This window comes from Eublepharis macularius, chromosome 2 (assembly GCF_028583425.1).
Source record: "Eublepharis macularius isolate TG4126 chromosome 2, MPM_Emac_v1.0, whole genome shotgun sequence".
Classification (NCBI taxonomy): domain Eukaryota; kingdom Metazoa; phylum Chordata; class Lepidosauria; order Squamata; family Eublepharidae; genus Eublepharis; species Eublepharis macularius.
Window position 1 is genome coordinate 186,257,001 of NC_072791.1, and position 13,380 is coordinate 186,270,380.

The window sequence follows — 13,380 nt, forward strand, 5'->3', positions numbered from 1 at the left end:
TGCGTTAGAGAGGTATTCAGCTTCAGTGGCAGACTTTGTGACTAGAGATTGCCTTTGGTTTGTCCAGCTGATCAGGTTGTTTCCATAGAACAGGCATCTGCTGGTTGATTTCAATCAATCAATTTCACTGGTTGATTTGTAGTTAGCTTTCTGTTTACTCTAATCAGAGTCCATGTATCCAATCAGCTTTGGGTTGTCATAGATAGAAAACTTTAGATTTAGATCTGCTGTCCCTTTGAGATATTTGCTTAGCCTCTTGACAGTCATGATGGTTAGGTGCACTTGTCTTTCTGTTTAGGATTTCAACTGCTCTGAGTCCTGCTATGTCAGGTCTTGTCACTGTACTTAGGTAGATTAGTTTTCCAATTGCTTTTTTGTATTGTTGCTTGTTTTCAAGTGGCATTCCATCTGTAAGGCTGAGATAAGATTATTCCATTGGTGTGTCAGTTCAGTTTATTGTTATTACGATCTAGGGTCAGAATTTGCATCAGCATATACAATAATATATAACAAATACATTGATTACAAGTCTAAGCATATCTAGGAAACTGAGCAATACATTTAAATACATAAAATTATTAAATATTGGTTAAAATTTCTTAAGAGAGTTGTGATAGTCTATCTAATTAAACTAATCAGGGTGCAGAATCTTGCCACCTCAGCAATGATTTCATTACAGCAAACTGCTAAAAGGATAACAGAATAAGATTAGCTGTAGGAGTACATTAATTTTAAGTTTACACATGTCTAAAAAATCAGTACATCAGTGTGCTAAAATGAGTAAAATAATTAAAATCTTAATTAAAATTTCTAGAGGAAGTAATAATGTTCTGTCTGATTACACTAGCCAAGGCACAGAACCTTGCGGCCTTAGCAGTAATTTCTTTGCAGGAATCGATTAGAAGGAGGGCAGAATAAGACTGACTTGGTCTGCCTGGGTAGGCAGCAATAACTGGTAACATATACTTGGTTCGAATCTCCTGATAGAACTTACAGTATAGAAGGACATGCTCTATTGTCTCTACCTGCCCGGATTGACAGGAGCAGAGGCGATTTGCATATGGAATATGAGCATATCTCCCCTCCAGGACAGCAGATGGAAGAGCATTAAAACGTGCTAAGGTGAAAGCTCTGCGATGTTTTGGGAACTCCAATGAAAAGCAATAGCTAGGTGGAGTAAAATTTTGTTTTCTGTTCCCCACTAACGTGACATTTAAGGCCCGTGCTCTATCTACATGGAGAGAAGTGTCCCATAGTCTCTGTTTGATAATCATTCTGGCTCCTTGATGGCCAAGGTGCATCAGCGCTGTGCTGGAGAAGCCCAATAGTGACAATTTGCGTTCTATTGTTGAGATCCAGCTTGAACAGAAACTCTAGGAAAATGAGAGGAGTTAATCCTGAAGGGGAAAATTTTATCTTGAGCCATAGACAGATGGCATGAAACCAGGCCCGGGTTTCCAATGTTACTAACACAGCCTCTAGCCTAAGCAAAGCATTATGGATGCATCTTGGCACTCCTAATAAGGACCTTAAAAAGGCATGCAACCAATCCATATGCAAAACAACCTCCTCAGGCACCAAGCCATATGCAAAAGAACCTCCTCAGGATACAGTGAAGCCTCCTGCCATTAGCATTCCACACCCTGGGAAACTCTTACAGGATGACTCAGCTCAACCCCACCCCTCCTGAGTAGATATAAATGACCTGCCAACATCTTTTCCACACTGTGACACTGAGAGATCTCTGTCTTTTGGTGCTACACCTCTGAAGATGCCAGCCACAGCTGCTGGCGAAACGTCAGGAACTACAATGCCAAAACCACGGCAATACAGCCCGGAAAACCCACAACAACCATCTCTTAATTTGCCTTTGTTATCACATGCATTTAAATGTCCCCTGCTGCTTTGATATTCAAAATGGCCACGTGGTCCCTCTTTTTGTCTTTGTCTCATCCGGCAGTGTCTGGCGAGATGTCCCACTTTCCCTTTCCAGCAGAAATCTCAAGTGATCTCTCTGGGTCTATCATTTACTTTTAGCACACTCATCCTCCCTTCTGTCTCTTCAAGAGATCTGTTAATGGATTTCTCTCTTAGAAAGTTGAGAGTATGAGAGACATCAATTTTATCTTTAGCCTCTAGGACTGAAATCAGATTTACATAGGAGCAAGGGAAACTGCTTAAGATAGTTGCATTAATCTTTGAGTCACTAACTTTGACTCCTGCAGCTTTCAATGGATCAACAATATGCATAATCCCTTTTAAGTGTTCCTCCACTGCTTCGAGACCACTTAATGTAGTCAGGCAAAGTAGCATTGGGGGTTGGAAAGGATCACTAAGCTAGTAATGCTGTGGAAGCAGGATGGGAAATGGTGTCAACTCTCAGGCCAGGAAGAATGGATGAAGGTGGCTGAGGGAGAAAGCAAGGGTGAACACACAAAGTCCAAATTGGCTTTCTGATTTCTAGATATTTTGGTACAGAGTAGACATTGCAGATCAGTTGCAGGTTGAAAGAACTTCATGCCAGGACTGAGCTGGATATATTTATAATGTAGATAAAACACTAAATAACCACCTCAGCCAAATGAAAACACCTAATTTGCATCACTCTGATGTGGAAAGAACTCAGATGATATAGCAGTTTTAAAAGATTCCTAGACAACAGTTGTAGGAACAAAAGGAAATACAGTTAGTAACTGCAGTTCTCGTTCATCATGGTTATCCATATTAGAGTAATAAATTGTGTTCACTTTTGTTCTTAAGAGATGCCGCCCAAGCAACAGTTTTGCAGACACAAAATATTTGCCTTTAGAAGTTGGGTGATACGAAGACATGTTGCTTGGAATCCTCTTGTACCTTATTTGAACCCTGGCCACCAAAAGCACTGAACATTCAGAAGTGCGGGATGTTTTTATTTACTTCATTTATATCCTTTCTTCCCAATAGGGACCCAAGATAGCTTACATCGTTCTCCTCTCCTCCATTTTATCCTCCCAACAAACCTGTGAGGTAAGTTAGGCTGAGAGTGTATGACTAAATCAGTCATCCAGTGAGCTTCCATTACAGACTGGGGAATTTGTACCTGGGTCTCCTGGATCTTAGTCTGGCATTCTAATCACTATACCATGCTGGCTGTCCAAATTCCAAATCTGATTTTGAGTATTCAGATCTTAACAGTCAGGAGTTTTTTTCTGGGAAAAGAGGTGGTGAACTCTCAAGAGAGAAACGAAAAAAAACACGGGATTCTTTGAAGTCATAGTATTTTCAAGCACTATTGCCGAGGATTTTCAAGAGGTGCCGGAACTCTGTTCCCTCTGAAAAAAAGCCCTGGCAACAGTCATGTATGTTTAAATATGTAACTGTCCAATGACAGAAAGAAGGTAGGAGATGCCTTTAAAGGTGCAAGTGAAGTTGACCTCTCATGTTACTTTTATAATTAATTTTATATAAATGTTTTACCCTGCTGTAGTGCCATGTTGTGAACTCAACGCAACTAACATATAATGCTCAAAAGTACAATTTAAACAAACATATTACAACTTAATAATGTACACTTGAAGCATGTGGCAAGTTATAAAGTTATCCCAGAATGGTGCTGATTCTGCCAGCCTATGGATCTCACAGGCCCAGTTGTCAGATACCTGCAAAAAAAAGGGGAGGGGAATGTTGAACTCCCCCTATAAATACTAAATAGTACTAGACCTTGATTTGGAGAGAAGTTTCTGGAGAGAAGAATTGTGGGGAAAATCAGCTGGGGCAGTTCTGTTTCCTCCACCAACATGTCCTTTTTATTTTCAGAATCATCCTTGCAGCCTTCTCTTTCTACGTTCCCTGATTAAACACACGCTGCTGTTTTTATGCCATCTAGTTTCAGCCTTTAATAGGACTGATGTATCATACATAACACATCCATATATACACATAGTTCATCCATTAGAAATTGTGAGTGACCTTGACAAAGTCCTACTACACAGTGTGTTGTGATGATAAAATGTGATAAACCCATGCATGTTGGCCTGAGCTGTGTGGAGGAACAGCATGTTGCAGATACAATCAAGTGTGAATTGTCGGTGTCCCCCTCCAAGAAATTCCTCAATAACAAAATGATTGCCATCCCAGTTCTAATCACATTCTCTTGATGCTAAGGGACAGTTCAAAAAATCAGAATCTTTCCTCTAATGTGTCTTATGAGTTGCCATGAAAAAGAATATGTGACCCACAGAGAAGAGCCACTGTTTCAGACAGCAGTCTGTGTATCTTCCATTTCTTCTGTTAAGTACATTTAGAATTTATACCCACCTGAAACTATACAGTAATTCCTTTCTTAGATCAGCAATGTCAGTAGTGCACGAAGGTTGAAAACAATGCCTGATGCACAGAGCAGCTGGTTCGACTGGTTGTGCCCACAGCACCTTCCCTGAAGTTTGGCTAATTACAATATATTTCTCTGTGAGAATAATTCCAAAGAGGCAAATGTTACAGAAAAAATGTTCGCCTTTACAGGAATATTCCAATTTCTAAAAGATTCATTTAAAATTTATTTTATATCTCATTCAAGAGAATTACATGTATTGAATCATGTAATTCATGAGACTTATGGGCACTTAATAGAGGACAATAATTTCAACTGATCCCTCCCCCAATGCTGGTGATAGAGAGTTCCCTCAAGTCATAGATGACTTATGGGGACACCTGGTGGGGTTTTCATGGCAAGAGACTAACAGAGGTGGTTTGCTATTGCCTGCTTTTGCAATTCTGGTCTTTGTTGGAGACCTCCCATCCAATTACTAACCAAGGCCAACCCTGCTTAAGCTTCTGAGATCTGACAAGATGAAGCTCATCTGGGCTATCCAGGTCATGGCCTGTAGCCTATTAAGGCCTCTAAATTTTTATTCTTGGGTTTCAGAGGATTCCAGGAACAACATAATGGGAATCTGCAGTAGAAGGGGAAAACTGGTAGAAATCACTGCTTTCAAAAAAAGTTGTGGTTTAAGTCTTCGCAATGCGTGTTGGAGGCATACATTTCAACCACTATTAAAGATGATTATAGCTGTCCAGTCATGCAAGAAAGACTTCTGAACAGAGTCTGGATAGTTTTGTTTCATTTATTGTAGAAAAATGTTGTTAATGCAGTTTAATACATCTAAATTCCATAAAACAAATCCATAGAAATTAGGATACTATAAGCATGCAGTCTGCATTTTCTTGTTAGATGTTTGGGGCTCACAAAAAATAACAACACTTTTGTTTTCCTTGAAAGCCACTAAAAGCAGAGATAGCAAAACATGCAGCACTGTACACATTTGCATAGTATATTTTACCCAGCATGCCTGTAGAATGCTACACATACGGTATCTATAGAATTAAAAATAGGAAGGAAAAATCAGCAAAAAATAAGAAAAGTCCCTTTATTTGGGGCTGAAAAAGCCATCATTTCACAATAAACCCAAAGTCGTCCTCACTAACGGATAGAAATTATGTCCAGAGACTTAAGTGGGAACAAATTTGGGTCAATGGTGAGAGATTTTGGACCACACTTATGTGGGGACTTTCCTCAAGGTCTCAAGTTCAGATACTAGAATTATTCATAACGTTATTTTGTAATAACTTGATACCCTTTAAAAATTCTTCATGGACATGAAAGGGAGTTCAGGCACATAGTTTTAAATGCAATGCAAAATTTATTTTGTACGATACATTCCTTGCATAAGCAGCAGCAGCCCACAAACTAGTCCTCTATCGTGGACTATAACATCTGATACCTGACCCTCCCCCCATGAACTGGCCAAATGCTGGGCTGTTGACAAACCAAAACCCATTGATTTCTGGTGGAATTTTCATTTGTGCAAGTTTGAATCTTTGTTAAATTCGAAAGGCAAACAGTTTTTATATTTGTATGGTATTTCATTGAGATACTTTACTGAATGTTTCAGTCCTTGGGCTACAGATGTATTATGAATATATTCTTCGGTCATCACAAAAAGCACAAATACAAGTGAACATAAAATACGAGTGCATTTATAATTTGAAATTCTATAAATAACATTGGGTAGAAGGAATAAGAATATATAACAGGCTTGCTGATTTTGAAAAGTTAATTCACACTGTTTGTGGGATATGCTTTCCTGGCAAATGAAATTAAATATGGAAATAATATGGTTCTGAAATAAACCGCAGGTCTTCAGCAGCAACATAAAGAGATGAAAAATGCAGTATATCCATTGACTGTGGAATCAATAAATCTACCTACCTTTCCCCCAAATACAATGCCAAATCTAGCAATGGAATTGTAAATTTGTGCTGTTACAAATGTGCTTTTCTTTTGCTGTGTTTCCTGTTACCGGCAAAATATATTTTTCTATAATTTGTTACTGTACAATATAGTGGATTGCTATATTACTTTATATTTTAAGCTACTTTAGAATAACAATAATAAAGGGTTGTTTTGGCAGTAGTTGGGGTTTTAAAATAACTTTCAGAAAATGTTAATAAAGCATATGATTTCCAGAGACCGATCCTGAGAATACTTACAACTGGATATAACATTTTCTATCAGAAATAGTTCATTAAATGGAACCAATTGGTATTTGAAGAAGGGAGTTTTGACTCTCATAAGCTTATACCCTGAGAATCTTGTTGGTGTCCAAGGTGTCTGTGAGCCTTAAAGCAGGAAACAGAAAGGTATAGGATCCAGCCCCAAGAATAATGCAATGAACAGATCATTGCCAAGAAATTCTAGTGGTGCTTATATTAAACAGCAAAATGTTTACTATTAATTCAATGCATGTTTTTTCCACTAATGTCCATCTTTTCCACTGCAATTTCAAAGATAATGGTTATTAAATGCACCTCAAAAAGAATTCTACATTCTTTTTTGGGAGTATAGTTATTTCCTATACCATCTACTAAAATATCTCATTTTGATTAAAGGAATTGAAATGAAGAGGGAACATTTATTCTTTAGTTATCTGTAAATATATTCCACAAGAAAAATAGTGCCTCTATTATTTATAACTAGATCATTGTCATCCTAAGTAGAGTTTAGAGCCCTTTATCCAAAATCATTTATTTAAGGATTTCTTAGGCTATATATTTACATCTTACATGTTGAGTATAAAGCCATCTTTTTTAAAGTCAAAAAATGTAGCCTGTAGCTGTCACCAAATTCAATGCTTGACTGGGTTCTATTTATACAATACGCTATCCATTCACTCTGGAGTAGCCTCTAGGGCAGGGGTGCCCAACTTTTTTGTGCCCATGCACAAATTTGGAATTCTGACACAGTGTGGTGAGCAGCAACACAATGGCTGCCACAAAATGGCAGCTGCAGGAGGTGGAGCCAGCCACAAAATGGCTGCTATAGCTTATCTTCAGTCACACAATGAAGAGCCTCATGCTGTGGAAACTGCTTCAGCCAAAACAATGTTTTTAAAAATCTGCACAGCCAATCAAATCTCTAATAGACAATCAGAAGCCATGTGTGGCAAAAGCCCCACCTGGTCCCACCCACTTTCTAAAAACACTTGGCAGACACAATGGTGCCCATGGGTATTACATTGGGGACCCCTGCTCTGAGCCTGCTTGCAGGGAGAGCGGACTGCAAATCGAATAAATGATGATAATAATAATAATCTGGGGTAAGGACTATGTTTAAGTGTTTCAACAGATATATTTAAGACATGAGGGATCACTGGATGAAAACTAGACATAGCAGACTCATGCAAGCTAATTAGTAATGCTGATTAAATGAACAATGTGGACAAGCTGAAAAACAGAAATGTGCATAGATGACATCTTGCTCTTTTCTAAAACACCTCTAATTATCTATTTATTGGGGGATGTATGGAATATATTGTGTACATAATTCAAGGCTAAAATACACTTGTGCCAATATTTTAGGAATGCTGAACTTGCGGGGGGGGACTCATGTTTGTTTCCTTTAGAGAGAAACTGAGCAAATGGATGGGAAAAGTATTTAACATTTAAATTATAGTGAAGCTAATATAATGGTGACTGTTTTTACTTATCTGGGGGAAATCCTATTAAGACCAGGTACTTGGATTTCAGTAAATTTTATTGCATTCAAATTAGTAGGACTACTATCTCAATCCCAAATGAAAGTGATTCCCATATGATGGCTGCGAGTGTACACGTTTGGTTTCTGCTGCGAGCTACAGATATAGCACTTCTGTTGTTGGCATGAGGGAAATCCAGTTTCCGTGTACAGGGCTTCCTCATTGAACTCAACGAACTGTTAATACCAGGTTCTCCAGTGTTAAATAACTTGTGGTTTAGGCAGCATAAATGCCACAAGCATCTTTACTAAAAAGGCTCTGAAATTTAAGGAACCGTAGACTGACCTAAGCTAAATGCCATAATGTTAGGGGCTGCTTCAAATACTACAATTTTCATCCACGGAAATCACCTCTGTGCAGGAAATGGCAATAAGCACATGTACTCTTACAACAGGCTAGATTTCTTTTTCTAAATAAGAACAAGCCAAAATAATTTCATACAGTCTGTTCTAAAAGGAATTTTCAAACTGGGACAGGGGTGGATGAGTAGGATAGGCTACAGTAGTTTGCAGCAAAGCTAACAATATTAGTTCTCATCATGATTCTCTGGCAAATATGTTTATTGAATATACAGTGTTTTTTAAAATCTAGTTTGCATACCAAATACTTCTAATATAAAGCAGTGTCATCAGTGTAAACCAGAAATCAGGGGTCAGATGCAGGCCAATGATACTGTGGTAAGAGGTAGCATAAATAGCAAGAGATTGCTCACTTGCTATGGAAGTTACAATAGCTTTATTGAGCGCAAGGTAAAATAGTCCCATGGTGCAAGTATGATGAGGTACCTGGACTGGTATGGAAAAAAGAAGTCAGGAGGACTCGGGGTTCATACAGATTTTAAAATACAGGAGTATTAAACTCAGTTTCACTAAGAAGGTGGCATAGGTCCAGGTATTACCATGAGGTTTTTGCTTTGGAGTTTATTTTAATAAACCATACGAATCTAAAACATTATCTAATTTTCAAGTGTACATGCCATGAGAAAACTGATAATTACACAAACAGCAAAATAAACCAACAATCAAATCTTTAAAATACATTTTTTCAAAGCAATCAAGGCGGACGGAAACAACATATGTAAACAAGGTAGAGAAATTTTAAATATTCATTCAATTATTGGTGCTGCACCCTTATAGCACACGTTATGCTGGGATGAAAAGTGCACCCAATGCACTTCTGATCCTTTTCAAAAACTCTGTGCAGATGTATCCTAAGGCAATCATATCAATATATTTTATTTTTATAGAATAAATTATAGCCGATACTCAAATGATTGAAAATAAAAACAACAGAGAGACTCATTCTTGAATGTTCTAAAGAAGCTATACAGACTGTACATGAAGTTTTAGGAACCGGATCACTTTAAGAAGACTAATATTTTAATGTGAACTGATATTAAGACAGGGAAGATACTCATACAGACTAATCCTATGCTTGTTTACTCAGGAGACAGTGGCAAGTTTGGGGGAGGGCAGAAGGTTACTCCCAAGTTAAGAATGTGTAAGACTGCAGACATAACTTTTCATTCATTCATTCATTCATTCATTCATTCATTCATTCATTCATATATAGATATTAACAGAAAACCAGTATATAATGAATTTTAGGGTGGTTGGCTAATGTAAGTTAGGGTTTTAAAGTCTAACTTTATATATATATACTAATACATTTTTTAGTTTTTATAAATTAAACAATACATTTAATTTACCTATATTGAAAATGTGCAACTTCTGCAAACTATGGGCTTAATCTCGTCTACCATTAGGACATCACCTATATGTGAAGAGATTCTCATGGGGCATAACCAGTTATTTCCTCCCTCAGCACTCACATTGGAGCTCATACGCCCCAACGAAGTGGAGAAACTTGACTATATGGGCAAAAGGGTGCTGGAGCTCCCATCCCTCTTCATAACCTGATGCGGCCTCTGCAGATGTGCTTGTGAACATTTTTTGTAGCAGGAGGTGAGTGCAGAGAGACCAAACTATGGTATATGGGGATCGCTCGTGTACAGGCACTGTACCTGTGGTAGGTTGGATCAAGCCCATATAAACTTATACTGTTTTGATGTTACATTTTGTTAATGAATACAACTGATATAAAACAACAAATGATGTGTTTGTCTAAATGATTATTTCTGATGTAGGCATTAGCAGAATGTGAACTCATTTGCAGGCACCAGGAAATTACTGTAAAAGTTGGCACCATTCATCAGTGTCTATCCAAACAACATACAAGAGGAGTCCCCATCTAAAGATTATTTTTTACTAGTACACACAACTAATTTTGCCACTTGAGACAATGCAGTTTTGATTTTGTCTATATATATAGTGTGTACATTTCCCTTTTATTAGGTTGTCACGGAAGACTTTTTAAAAAGTGAAAAAGGCTCCAAAAGGCTTTAAAACAAGTATTTTTTTCTTTTTGAAATTCTGTAAGCAGTAATCTTGTTTACTGAAGAAAATATCTGAAATGCTGTTGCAGCTCTCTGCCATAAAATGCAAATATCTTAAAGCAGTTAAATGGTCTGGCTATAATGCTACCACATAATAAAGAGCAGTCCAGTCTAGCTTTACAGATTTTGGTGCATTCATGGCAATTAATACTTTAATGAGGACATAAGAGAAACTTGTAAAACTTGAAAGAAATCTTTGTCTTAATGTCTTCTCTTTCATGCAGATGAGTATGCAGTACATATAATCAAGACATAAAAACTATTATAAAATGCTCCATTGGGATATAGCATAAAATAAGAAAAACAGCAGATCGTGCTGTAAGTCACTGACCCGATACTACATCAGTCACTCAAGCCAAACTCTCTTAAAATGCAACATGGATTTAAGTCTCAATTACAATGTGTAATTAACTTATGGAATTCACTATCACTGGATGTGTAACCACTGGCTTTGGATAGCTTTTAAAGAGGATGAGACATATTCCTGAATGATAGGCTTAACAGCTATTAACCATGATCGCTATGTATAGATGCTTTGCCTGTGAGTATCCAGAGGAATCTGCTAGACCATTGATGGAAACCAGGATGCTGAACTAGATGGACTTCGGCCTGATGCAGCATGCAATCTTTATGTCTTACTGAATTCTCTGGGGCAGTGCTTCCACGTCAATACACATAGGATTGGGCTGTAAGCTTTCTAGATTGTTGACTTTATCAGGTATTGCAGATCTGCCTTGTTTATTTTATACTGTGTTGTAGGTATTTAAACAACTGCTACCATCTGCTTTTGACAGAATTTGTAAGGCCTTCTTTTGGAAAGTAGGAACTCTTTTGTGGCCTCAGAATGATTTTGTCCAGCAGTGCTATTTTGGACTGTACTGGCTATAAGATAAATTGTTTTATAGGTTATCTCAATTACTTAGCTTCTTTGTATCACAAGCATTGCAGTTCACTGGCCCAGAACATAAGGCATGCTAATTTTAGTGCAATGTGCTTTTTAAACTATTAGAAGAAACTTTTGAGAGTTCCCTTGTTGAAAAACTAGCTTTAACAGCCATTACAAAATAATGTACATAACCTTTTAAATAACGTTTTTTTTTTTAAAAAAAGCATGAATTTAAAATTTTAAGTGATGATTCCTCATCAGAATTTTTAAAAATCATAGAAATCATCATGGTTCTCTAGACAATATACGGAGGTGACTCCAGACTAAATTGGCAAGTTCTGCCAATTCTCTCTTCCTGCTGCAGATGTCATGTCATTCCTCTGGGTCCCTGGAGCAGACTTCTATGGTGATCAGCAGGCTGCTGTGGGGGGGACAGAGGAAGGAAATTTACATTCTGCTATTGGAAAAATTTAGTCTGGATCCAATCCATAATCCATACAAAACTATATCATCTAGTTTGTTAGCTTTTTTTCTATGTAACAGAAAGTGGAGAGTCCTGACAGAGTAAGTTAACAAAAGAATTTAGGACCACCTAACGACACCCACTTCAAAAGTGAACACTCATATATTCAATACAATTACAATTTGCCAGATTACATGCAATTCATACAATATTCAAAGTCCATTCACAATGCAAAGTTCTATTAATACATACAGTCTTTGTGACAAGACCCAAAAGTGCTCAGTGCTGGTATAAGAAATAGTCCATAACCACAGCTATATAGCTAAATACATGAATCCATAAACAGAATAACTCAGTCCAATGCAATTCAATGCAATAATATAGCTGGCCAGGAAGGCACTATAGGTCATAAATCATGTAGAATTATCCATCTGATGGGAAACCAGTGCAGAGTCCCGTTTCTGGAATCCCTTTCTCAAAGATGGTATATGTGCACTCCAACGGTGCAAGTGCAAGTCAAAAGTGGACAAAGGATACGTTGGAGTGCACATATACCATCTTTGAGAAAGGGATTCTGTTTATGGATTCATGTATTTAGCTATATAGCTGTGGTTATGGACTATTTCTTATACCAGCACTGAGCACAGTCTTGTCACAAAGACTGTATGTATTAATAGAACTTTGCATTGTGAATGGACTTTGAATATTGTATGAATTGCATGTAATCTGGCAAATTGTAATTGTATTGAATATATGAGTGTTCACTTCTGAAGTGGGTGTCGTTAGGTGGTCCTGAATTCTTTTGTTAGCTTTTTTTCTATGACATCTTATGAAGAACAGGGACAACTTCCAGAAGGACCATCTATGTCATTTACTGAGGTATTGCTGAAACTGTTATCGGGAATACTACATCCAGAGGAGTAATGTGGTGTAAGAGTGTATAAGTGCAGAGCTCTAGGAGGAGATGTGCTTCAGAGCAAGTGAGTTCTAGAAGTAAGAGAAACTCACACACGGCCATTTGCTGACCAACTGCAAAATACTATACCGAGAGAAACCATCCACAAGTTTCTACTCAAGATTAGGGTTGCTAGTCCCCCACTGAGAGCAGGGGATTCCCTGCTCCCACCCTCCACCCCCACTTACCTGGCCAGCAGGGGAGGCATGGGTCTCCTGGAACACACTCCTGGGGAACACAGTGCACTCCCACGGGCCAGATCCTGGCCCGATTTGGACCAGATCAGGCTGCTGCAGAGCGCAGGAGCACTCCCACACTCCACAGTGGCCCATTCTAGGCCAATTCAGGCCCGATCTGGTTAGATTCAGGCCCAAATTGGGCCACTGCGGAGCGCACAAGTGCTCCCATGCTCAGCAGTAGCCCAATTCAGGCCAAATTCCCCTGGTTTAAAAGCCAACAGACAGTTGATCATTTTCATGCTCCAGTGGAATTGGATCAAATCTGCTCAGGAAGAGTCAGAATTTTAATGGCTTCTTGAAAGTACTGTTT